We start from the raw sequence: 12,746 nt of genomic DNA, 5'->3' as shown, positions 1-12,746 counted from the left end.
TCCACCCATCAAGCTAAAGACTTTTAGAGTGCAACAACAACAGACATGTTGCCACACTGCATGCAGGTCCAGCTCTATGGAAATGTACAAAATATTACTCCAGACTATGGCAGGGAGCAGAGGAGTATGACAGGGAGAATAACCTAGACTTAGAGTCCAGCTCAACCGCTGCTCTGCTAGGAAGCCTGGTGTACGGACTACTGACCATAGTGTGCTTGCTTGCCTTGCCAGGTCGGCTTGCGAAGCTAGCGGCAACTATCCCATCTCTGTTGGATTGTTAAATGTCCGATCCATCTCCAGCAAGGGACCTCTTGTCTATGATCTTCTTAATGATCATAAACTGGACTTTCTATGTGTGACGGAGACCTGCCAGCGTCAAAATGATTTCACCTAACTCATTCTGACCACTCCGCCTGGATTTGTTTACACCTACCAACCCCATGTGTCGGGACGTGGGGGTGGCCTTGAGATCCTGTACAACAGCAGGTGTAAAGTATCTTCTCTTTCTGCTCCTGCCTACTCCTCATTTAAATCCATGATGTTACAAATTAATGGACCAATTCCCACAGTATTACTTGCTGTTTACCATCCACCTAAACCCAAATCTGTCTTTTTAAATGATTTTTCTAACTTTCTTGCTGAAATTCTACTCTTATCTCCAAATACACTACCGCTGGGCGATTTTAATATCCACATGGACAGCACATCAAAACATCAAATTCATCCACAAGAAATTTTATATCCCGTCTGGACAATTTTGGCTTACAGCAATATATGGTCGTTCCCACGAACTCCAAACGACATATTTTGGATCTTGTTTGCTGTACCAGTGTCACCCCAAAGAACTGTGCTGTATTGGACATGCCTTTTTCAGACCACAAATTAGTTTTATTCAGTGTTAGTCTCCCGCTATACAAAAATAAACAAAACCACTCAATTACTTTTAGAAATATTAGGGGTCATTAATCTGTCAGCTCTTTCCCATGGCATTAACAATTTACCTACCATTGATGCCTCAGCTTCCATAGACGACCTGGTATCTCACTATAACAAAGGACTTATCAACCTCTTAGATTCCTTGGCTCCCCAGAAAACTCAAGCAGTTTCTTTCTCTTGCTCTCCCCCATGGTATTCATCTGAACTCACAAACAGCTACTGGATGCTGCCTGGAACGTCTCTTCAGGAAAACGGGACTTACTATTCATGAGGACATGTATCTCAGTCATACAAAACATTATAAAGAAGCTATTTGTCATGCTAAATCTGTTTACTACACTTCGATTACTGAATCGAAGGAAATTGAAGGAAACAGCTGCACTTTGTTTTCTACATTACACAATATTGTTAAACCTCCAGATACTCTGGTGCAGCCTGTAACAAATTTATGGACTTTTTTATACGAAGATTGTGAATCTTCATCAACAATTGCCCTCTTCTTGTGATATGGTCATTTGTTCTATCTGCATTTTTTCTCCTACTCAACTGTCATCTTCTCTATCCAAATTTGAACTTCTTGCAATTATTCAGCTATCTTCCATAATTACTAAATTAATTAAAATTACCTCCAGTAGTAACCTTCAGGTGATATGTATGGTATACAACAATTTAGATGCTATTGAACCAGTGTGACAAAAGTCAAATTTTAGATATGTCTTCATGACTGTGCAGTTCCTATGACAGAAAAATTCTCCAGACTCATACCATTTGTTTTGCCTGATTTGCTATAAGTGGTGGTGGAATTTTTTTTATCCATTTCCTTTGAAGCAATAAGAAGAAGCAATAAAACACAACTCACCACACATAAAACTATGCTAATTGAAAATTTGCATAAAATATCAAAAGTAAAGATAATTATTCTGCATCACTGTTATAGGGATTAATATGCTGCAGCATGTGTTTATGATAGAGCTCATTTGAAACACTTTATATTCAGTTTACAATCCAGCATCATAAAATATAAAGGATATGTTTTTAGTAGTTGTCCTTAGAGGACCACATCGCTCTAAAATAATAATAACAATATTACAATATTAATAATTTTTTAAAAGGCAGATGAATTAAAAGGCTTGAGCAGCGTGTGACATGGTTAACTGTCAATATCTACATGGCGAATTCAAAATATTAATGAAAAATGAACGTGGAGTTTTGGCAAAACAGCTTGTTAATTAGATTACATTCTGATATTCACATAGCTGCTAATCTGAAATCAGTTTCTCTGTTTTATTAGATTGGACATGTTGATAGCTGCCATCCCCTCTCCACCATCATCATCATCATCATCCCACCTTTCCTTGCTAATGTACTAAATATGTTATTGACAACTTTTTCATTCCTCATCTTATCTACATCACACATGTTAATCAAGGTGGCTAGAAAAAGGAAAGTCTCTGTTACATTTGTTACTATGCTAAATCACTGAAGCTCATTTACTTGGTAATGCTAGCTGTGTTTACATACCAATCATTGGCCATAAGTGATTTCAGAGCAGTGAAAATGGAGCCAGTGGTAGCTTGCCTCACATACTTGTAGGGGTTTGAAAAAAGGACTGCTTTCAATGACAATAACTGAATGCAGCCACAAAATGGCAGTTATGTAAAGATGGATGCAAATGTTATTTGACAGGTAATGAGTTTTATGAATTAGAAAGATTGCTTTAGTTTGGAAAGTAATAATTTATGTCTATTTTTAGATTTGCATGTCGTGATGTAGTACCCCTGAGACCAGGGGTATTTAATTAAAATTTAAGGAGTTCAAGTTAGAGAAAATCTGCTGTTCCAATGATAGTTTTGAGGTGAATTGTTTTTGATCATTTTTGAGTGTTTTTGAACTCTCTCGCCCTCTGTTGGTTGATCACTTTCATTTTCATCAACCAATGTAGCATCCTTATGTTCCTAACCCAGTATACAGTCCATATTAGTATAGATATTCAGTATGATTTTTCCCCATTGAGCTCTGATGTGATTCCTAAGTGTTTTATCCCTAATTTCTTAAAAATTTTTCAGCAGTATATTTTGAAGTAGCCTAATAGTTGTATCAATCTCTGTATGTATTCAACAACAGGGTCTCAAGTAAATATAAACTGGAATTGTCTTATGAAATAATAACAATATTATAATAAAACAGATTCTTTTACTTTTGAAATAAAGACCTTTTGAGAAAGTTGTCTGAAAATAAAGTGCTCAATTTGAAAAAAGAAAAGGGATAGTTTCACTTTCCCATTTTCTTTTTCCCTTTACAATTCAAATGTAAACAGTCTCTGCAAATATTAACAGGGTCATGGACAATAACTGTTTCTCCGTCTCCTTGCAGACCCCCCCCCCCTTGTTCCTCCTTCCCTCGTTGCCACACTCCTTTCCATAAATCCAGTGCCAGTCGCCGTCTTGTCACCTCAGTTATTTCCTTCTCCTAAGTGGCCCTCCTTGTGTGTGTTTGGTTCCCCGGTTGAATAAAATCTCTGTAAATAGTTCACCAGAGTCTGCGTTTGAGTCCATTCCTTGGGCAAAACTGCCAGGTTTATGACAAACAGCAGCTTTAACCCTACTGTTCACTCGGTCTGTTTCTCTCACTTAGTTCTTCAGATGTCTGCACCTTGTCCCCTCTGGACTTTTTTTCTGTTTTTTGCATACACAATGTTGCTCTGAAGATTAACTTTATAGCATCATTTGGGATGAGTTAGAATGCACGTGATTGGTTGGTGTTTTTAAATGTGCAGGGAAAGAGCTGTGCAGACTAGAATAACCCAGCCAAAAATATGAGAAAATGTGCGTAAATTAAAATAGGAAAGGTGTGTCAGACTCTAATAAGTCCAAAATTGCATCTGAGTCAGGATCTGGAGCACAGTCAACCTACTGATGACCCAGAGTCTATAGTATCATTGTAAACCTTGGATACCTTTGATTTTTTTCCTGATTCTGTTAAAATATCTAAACTTTCATTACATTATATTTAGTGCTCACTGACTATAATTACAAGTCAACAATAAAAGAGAGGCCTGCTATAACCTGTCGCATGTAAATGGTCACCTCATGATCGGAAGGTTGGGGATTCAAATCCACTGAGCAAGGTACCGTCCCTACACACTGCTTCCTGGGTGCTGGCGGCTGCCCACTGCTTCAATGAGTGAATGGTTTAAATGCAGAGGACTAATTTCCCTATGGAGATTAATAAAGAGTACATTATTATTCCAATGGCTTAGCTAACTGCACACAGTGTACTTTTACTGCATACCTGCTACAGCTAAAGTATAAGGAGCGTACATACAGGGAGTGCAGAATTATTAGGCAAGTTGTATTTTTGAGGAATAATTTTATTATTGAACAACAACCATGTTCTCAATGAACCCAAAAAACTCAGTAATATCAAAGCTGAATGTTTTTGGAAGTAGTTTTTAGTTTGTTTTTAGTTTTAGCTATTTTAGGGGGATATCTGTGTGTGCAGGTGACTATTACTGTGCATAATTATTAGGCAACTTAACAAAAAACAAATATATACCCATTTCAATTATTTATTTTTACCAGTGAAACCAATATAACATCTCCACATTCACAAATATACATTTCTGACATTCAAAAACAAATCAGCGACCAATATAGCCACCTTTCTTTGCAAGGACACTCAAAAGCCTGCCATCCATGGATTCTGTCAGTGTTTTGATCTGTTCACCATCAACATTGCGTGCAGCAGCAACCACAGCCTCCCAGACACTGTTCAGAGAGGTGTACTGTTTTCCCTCCTTGTAAATCTCACATTTGATGATGGACCACAGGTTCTCAATGGGGTTCAGATCAGGTGAACAAGGAGGCCATGTCATTAGTTTTTCTTCTTTTATACCCTTTCTTGCCAGCCACGCTGTGGAGTACTTGGACGCGTGTGATGGAGCATTGTCCTGCATGAAAATCATGTTTTTCTTGAAGGATGCAGACTTCTTCCTGTACCACTGCTTGAAGAAGGTGTCTTCCAGAAACTGGCAGTAGGACTGGGAGTTGAGCTTGACTCCATCCTCAACCCGAAAAGGCCCCACAAGCTCATCTTTGATGATACCAGCCCAAACCAGTACTCCACCTCCACCTTGCTGGCGTCTGAGTCGGACTGGAGCTCTCTGCCCTTTACCACTCCAGCCATGGGCCCATCCATCTGGCCCATCAAGACTCACTCTCATTTCATCAGTCCATAAAACCTTAGAAAAATCAGTCTTGAGATATTTCTTGGCCCAGTCTTGACGTTTCAGCTTGTGTGTCTTGTTCAGTGGTGGTCGTCTTTCAGCCTTTCTTACCTTGGCCATGTCTCTGAGTATTGCACACCTTGTGCTTTTGGGCACTCCAGTGATGTTGCAGCTCTGAAATATGGCCAAACTGGTGGCAAGTGGCATCTTGGCAGCTGCACGCTTGACTTTTCTCAGTTCATGGGCAGTTATTTTGCGCCTTGGTTTTTCCACACGCTTCTTGCGACCCTGTTGACTATTTTGAATGAAACGCTTGATTGTTCGATGATCACGCTTCAGAAGCTTTGCACTTTTAAGACTGCTGCATCCCTCTGCAAGATATCTCACTATTTTTGACTTTTCTGAGCCTGTCAAGTCCTTCTTTTGACCCATTTTGCCAAAGGAAAGGAAGTTGCCTAATAATTATGCACACCTGATATAGGGTGTTGATGTCATTAGACCACACCCCTTCTCATTACAGAGATGCACATCACCTAATATGCTTAATTGGTAGTAGGCTTTTGAGCCTATACAGCTTGGAGTAAGACAACATGCATGAAGAGGATGATGTGGACAAAATACTCATTTGCCTAATAATTCTGCACTCCCTGTAGTACATATACTTGCTTTTGATTTTCCCTGATCAAAAATATGTTTTTGAGCTGTTGTCAACAGTGAAGTGTTAATTTTATCTATAAACTGATTGGGTGTTTTTGTTTTGTGGATATGGCCGTTGTGGTAGGGCGGCACCAATTTAAAGACATTACTAGCCCCAAGTAATATGAACTTGTCTGAGAACAGTTTTGCTTTTTTTTCCATGGCATGGCATCAAACTGTTGCCCATCTGCTGTGGTGCAAGTGACATCTTTCTTGGTCTTAAGCCCAAGTAAGAACAAAGTGATGCAAAATAAACATACACAAGTGACCACTGTGCAAATTAGCTGGTTTCCCAGTGGAGATATCAAACATCGAGTGATGCAGTTAGAGGAGAGATTATCTTTGGTTCAATGGAGACTGCCTGCGGAATTTAATCTGTCAGATATCGAGTCAGAACGGACTACAGGGGATGTCTAGGTCTTCACAATTAGTCTAATAGATTATTATCTCTATCTTTTCATCGGGAAGCTCATTTGGTTCCAAAAACTGATTATCTGGAGAAATAAATTTGCATATTTTGATTTAAAGCGCTCTTCATAATATCAGATGCACTTATTCTTTGGATGGTAAAGTTCAGGCCTCCTGTCACATAGTTAATATTGTCATCTAACAGTTTCTTCACTGAAAACCCCACCCTAACTCACACCCCCTCTACTAATATTTTGTTAAATATAAGTTCCAGTGTTCTAGGAAAACTTGATAGAGTTTGCATGTTTTCCTGGAGTAGACTACTGCTTGGTGTAGCCTGCTTCATCCATTCCAAAACCAGTTATGATATGTGTTTTGGGGGGGGGGGGACTGTGGTTGAGGTAGAGCAGGTTGTCTACTAATTGGAAGGTTTATAATTCGACCCCTGGTTGCTCCAGTTTGCATCCCAAAGTATCCTTGGGCAAGAACCTGAACTCCAAGTTGTTCCAAATATGTTTATCAAAACACTTAAATGAATAAAAAACTGCTTGGGTGAATGAAACATGCTGCATAAAGTGCTTTTAATTCTACACTAGAAAAGTGCTACATGAGAACCGGTCCATTTACTATTTGTTTGGAATTATTGATCAGTGTAAAACTCCTCAAGGTACAGGGAGGGCAGAATAACTCCACTGTGGACAATGGTACTCCACTGTGGACAATGGTGTTCCAGCAGGTTTCAGTTCATGAAAGGCTTGAGCCTTGGTGGTTCCTGGGTTGCTCTATAGCTGATAGCTAATAGACAAAACAATATATAAATATATGTAACATTAGGTTGTTCTTTTACTGGGTTCAAAAGGTAACTAATGGTTAAAACATAAAACTACATAATATTAGTGATGGTAAATTTGATTCTTTTTACTGAATCGAGTTTTAATGAGTCACTCACCAAAGTGAATCGGGTTTCTTGAGTCATTTGAGTCACTGAGTCAGTTGACCAGAGAGTGCAAAAATGTATATTTTCACTCAAACTTAATTTGTTTCTCTTTTAATGTAAATCCTACTGCTAAGATGAATGATTGTAAAAGAAAACAACTATTTTATAGAGCAAATGTGTCAAATATATATTTTCTCATCTAAATGTCCACTGAGCTGTGAGCCAGGGGGCGGTAATGCGCCTTAACATTGGTTGCCAACCAAGAAGAAGAAGAAGAATCTGTGAGCCAGGAGGGAGGGGGTGAGTGAGTGAGTGATTTGTTCAACTCGTTTGAGCTGTGAGCCAGGACGGAGGGGGTTAGTGAGTCCTGAGTGATTCGCTTATGCTACGATTCAGCACAGGAGGGAGGGGGTTAGTGAGTCCTGAGTGATTCGCTTACGCTATGATTCAGCACAGGAAGGGAGGGGGTGAGTAACTCAAATGTGCTGTTAGCATGTTAGCTGAGCCATGCTACTGTGAACAGAGGAGCTATTGTCTTGATGTGAGCTTCTACTCAGGGTTTTTTCTTCCAGTTCAGAACAGAAATGTTTTTGTTAAGAAACTGGCTGTTGTTTTTTTTCCCCACAATTTTAATTATAAGCTAGATATATTTCTACTAATGGAATTAGTTTGCTAACAGCAAAAGGGATGAGTCAGTGAGTCAGTTGCGCTTGTGAATCATGATTCACGAGTCAGTAAAGTGATTCTCGAGTATTGAACGATTCGTTCACGAATCGAACATCACTACATAATATATATATATATATACACTGTGGTATTCCAATTGCCTGCTAAGCAGTGATGGGCAAGTTACTTTGAAATAGTAATTCAATTATAGTTACTAGTTACTTCTTCAAAAAAGTAACTGAGTTAGTAACTGAGTTACAATATTCTACAAGTAATTAATTACTTGGAAAAGTAACTATTGCTTTACTTAAAAACAAAACAAAGAACGTTTAACCCCCTGGGGTCCAGGGTATAATTGGCCATTTTTTTTACTACTCTTGATTTTCTCTCCACATTTTACCTTTAAAAACTATTTACTTTGCCTTATTTGGTATCATTCTTTTTAGCGCAACCTCACGTGCCTGAATTTACACTTATGTTCTCATTTTGTCATACTGTATAACCAGAATTGATCTAAAATCAGACAAAAAACATAAAATCACAGTAGAAAAAGTTATATTTTTACTGTAACAACCATAAACATGTTTAATGAATCATATTTCATAACTTCAAATGCAAATATTAATTGTCAATTTTAAAATCCTATGCACAAGTTTTGCAAACAACAAAGTTATTTGCATCCATTTACTTTTACCCTTTTTAAAATAACCATTTCAAACTATTTACAGAACAATCAGCTGTTCTTCAATAAGATGCCACACAAATTATTTGTGCCACTCCAAAAAAATCATTTCTGTCCACTATAAAGGAGAACATCACAGCCTGATACCTGCAGGTCTGACAGCAGCAGGTGTATCACCTCTGTTTCTACCTGGAGACAGCAGTTGCGTCATTGTTCTGACACACAACACAAAACTATCCACAACACTACACACTAACTACACAAGACAACACATTAACTACACACTCCAAACACGCTAAACGTCACAAATCTCTCACATCTCAAAACTCGCTCTCTCTCTTTTCCTGCTCTCTCTCTTTCTCTTTCTCTCTCTCCCTCTCTCTTTCTCTCCTCATCACTCCTAAAACTTTTTTTTGTTTTGTTTTTTTGCTCATAAGCAGAGAGTGCTTGCTAGCGCTAACGTGGCGAAACTATTGAGGAAAAAACACCGCGTATATATTGTTGATCATGACTCTGGTTTTACGTGGCCTATCAACACAATTTAAAAACTGGCACCTTGTTGCTTTGTCTTTAAGTGGTCATGTGATTGACTTACCATGACTACTTTATTCTTCCTCAGTCAAACAGCAGCACTCATGCGATTGTTTTGCCTCCTTAGCTCCAGGTGTTGTGCTAGACAGTGATCGTGATTACCGTCCGCGCGGGAGCGCGCAGCTGCTTAAAGCTGTAGCGTCCAGATTACTTACAGCTACTTCCGTGCAACTGATATAAGATGCGGTAAGCTGAACACAGCTTCAACCGTCTGTTTGTTGAAAAATAGTAACGGACCGCGTTTCCTTGTTAGTAACTGTAACGCCGTTGTAACGATAGGAATAGTAATTAGTTAGATTACTCGTTACTGAAAAAAGTAACGCCATTAGTAACGCCGTTACTTGTAACGCCGTTATTCCCATCACTGCTGCTAAGCCATTCCAGGATCTGAAGTCTACATGCAAGATGTGATGACCCCACATACTGAACCCTTGCTGGTGTTACACCACTCCAGGACAACTTGGTGTAGACAGCAAACCGAGTTTATGTTTGCCTACTGGTTTGCCTACTGGTGGTGGTCAGAGGGCCCGGTGGCACCAGTGTCCGGCAGCCTCGCCTCTGTCAGTGCGCCCCAGGGCAGCGGTGGCTACAATGTAGCTTGCCATTGCCAGTGTGTGAATGTGTGTGTGAATGGGTGAATGACTGAATGTAGTGTAAAGCGCTTTGGGGTCCTTAGGGACTGAGTAAAGCGCTATACAAATGCAGGCCATTTACCATTTTTTACCATTTATTTGGGTACTCCAGAACCGTGGCTTTCACATACAGAACCCAAGAATACTTCTTCTTCTTCTTTCTTTTTTAGAACATTTCTTTTTTTCTTTTTGCCGTGACTGCCCTCTACTGGTGGAAAACATGTAGCAGCCAAAAATCCAAACATATAGTTGAATAACACAAATACCAACAGATTTATGCAATGTTCTGGACATATCTTAGCTTTACACTTTACCAAGTGCTACACTGGCATGACTCTGTGGCAGATGACAGGAACATCTGGAATGAGCCAATTTGGAAAACTCCTCACGCAAGCATTGGAAATCACAGCTCTTGTACTTGTACGCCACTGTTTGTAAATCAGTAGTTTTGTGCTGTGGGCAGGAAAAGGAAGTAAAGCATGGGAAAAGCATGTATAATCCCTTTGGCATGTGTAATTCCTTGGGGAAGATTTATTGGATGACAAAGACTGAAATAGTGCTCATTAACTAGGCCGGCTTGAAGTGTACAACATTTAAATGCTATTAGTATTAATTTACTTATTCATATTGTCATATTTAGTCATTACATGAACTGCATTTTGGGAATGTCACATTTTTGAATCAGGATCAAAAAATGCATAGAATAAAAAGTCCATGAATGAGCAGAAAAGCACTAAATAAGAATTAGTCCAATTAAGGTCAGGAACTGTGGCATGTCATTGCAAGAACAAAAATAACTGATTATGCCATTAGCACCAAGACTATTTTATTTCCAAAAGATGTCTGCATGAAAATTTACATTCTAAATGTATTAGTTTAATTAGTTTGTTAAAGATGAATTATTCTTATTTTACTTATGCAAAGACTTGGTAATATCACAGAACATAAAGCAACATGTTTTACACTGAAATAACACATGTTGCAAATAAAGGTCAGTACAGTCAGTCAGAATATTACTGCATTAATCATAAGTTATTATCTATAAATTTCAATTCTGTTATGGCTGACAATAATAAACTGCATTTGAGAATATAATGTATTGTCTGCATTTGTTCCATCTCCAGTTTGAATTGTTCATAAAGGTTTCAAGACAACAAGAGCAATTTTCCATTGCATTAGTATGAGGCTATCAATGCCAAATTAGACAGGACAATTAGGCAACCATGTAAATACAGCACTACAGATCAATTGGATTCAATTTTGCAGCTGAATGCTGCTGATTATCAGTCTAAAGTAAACAAAAGGCTTCCAGGGCAGCACTGAGGCATCCATCATCTTTTATCAAGCATCACTACAGCAGAATGATTTTCATACCACATTAATAAAGATGATGATTACCGATTCTAACTTTACTACATCAGCACCTCCTCTCATTCAACTCTCCAGTTCTTTTATGCCTTTTATTCTCAATTGTAAGCACATGAAAAAATGAGAATAAAGAATTCTTGCATCTTTATGCATTAATTTATGCCACATTTCAAATAAAAGTTTCTCACATCTAGTGTAGAACTGTTTTTTTCATGCACTAAGCACTGGTAATTTTAACATAAATGGCTATAGATATTAAGCAGGAACTGTGCGTTCTTTAGAGTGCCTTTGAAGAATATACAATATAAACCCAGATCACTCTGTCCAGACATGCATTATAGTTTGAAAACACTGTAGCATAAGTTCAAGATTCTTTCAGCTGTGACTCTCATTATGAAGAAAGTACACTGAAAATGGCCATAAAAGAAATAACAACAAACAAACAAACAAACAGTCAACAGAGTTACAGTCACCTAACTAAAATCAGATTTAAAACCTCTCTTATTGATCCCTATGCACTTTTCCAGAAACATTGATTTTTGCCAGTGGAATGAACTCTGTCAGCATAATTGTGCTGAGATTAATAATTAGATTGATGTTTATTGTATCTCATCAACAACCTTGTTAACAGGTTAATTAAAAATGTTCACAGCTTTTACAGTACATAACATATACCATTCTGATATTTGGCATTGATTGTCATAGTCATAGTTATGACCTAGGAGTGTTATAGCACTTATAATAATTGAAGTACCTTCCTCTGTCCAACGCTTTATACACTATATTGCCAAATGTATCCATTTATCTGCCTTCACATGCACATGAACTTGGATGACATCCCATAGGTTTTAAGATAATGTCAGCCCACTCTTTCCAGCTTCAGTTCTTCTGGATGGGCCTTCCACAAAGTTGAGGGGTGTCGATGAGAATTTTTGACCATTCTTCTAGAAATACATTTATGAGATCAGACACAGATGTCAATAAGAAGGCCTGGAGGCCTGGCTTGCAGTCTTTCCTCCAAGTCTTTGTTCCCAATGGTGTTATGTCAAGTTGACACTCCATGAGCACCTGGCAGTGCAAATGAACCACCTGCTAGTCGATGAGAGACACCCAGAATGGCTAACTGAAGGCCGGACAGTCCTGATCCCCAAGGACCCCCAGAAGGGATTGGTCCCATCCAAGTACCTGCCGATAACCTGCCTCAGTACCACATTGAAACTCCTGTTAGGCATCATAGCGGCTAAGATGAATAGGCATATGGCTCAATACATAAGCGGGGTACAGAAAGGTATTGGTAAGAATATCAGAGGAGAGAAACACCAGCTACTGATAGACAGAGCAGATTCCCAAGACTGCAAGACCAGGCTGACCAACCTGTGCACCGCCTGGATTGACTGCAAGAAGACCTATGACTTAATGCCCCACACACAAATCCTGGAATGCCTGTAACTGTACAAAATCAACAGGACCCTAAGATCCTTCATCAGGAACTCAATGGGGATGATGCATACAACATTAGAGGCCAGCTTCAAGCCTATAGCACAGATTGCCATTAAGTGTGGGATCTCTCAAGGAGATGCTCTGTCTCCATTGCTGTTCTGCATA

This window comes from Oreochromis niloticus, linkage group LG10 (genome assembly GCF_001858045.2).
Source record: "Oreochromis niloticus isolate F11D_XX linkage group LG10, O_niloticus_UMD_NMBU, whole genome shotgun sequence".
In the NCBI taxonomy this organism is placed as follows: domain Eukaryota; kingdom Metazoa; phylum Chordata; class Actinopteri; order Cichliformes; family Cichlidae; genus Oreochromis; species Oreochromis niloticus.
The sequence above is the reverse complement of the archived record's forward strand: the minus strand, read 5'-3'. Positions refer to the sequence as shown.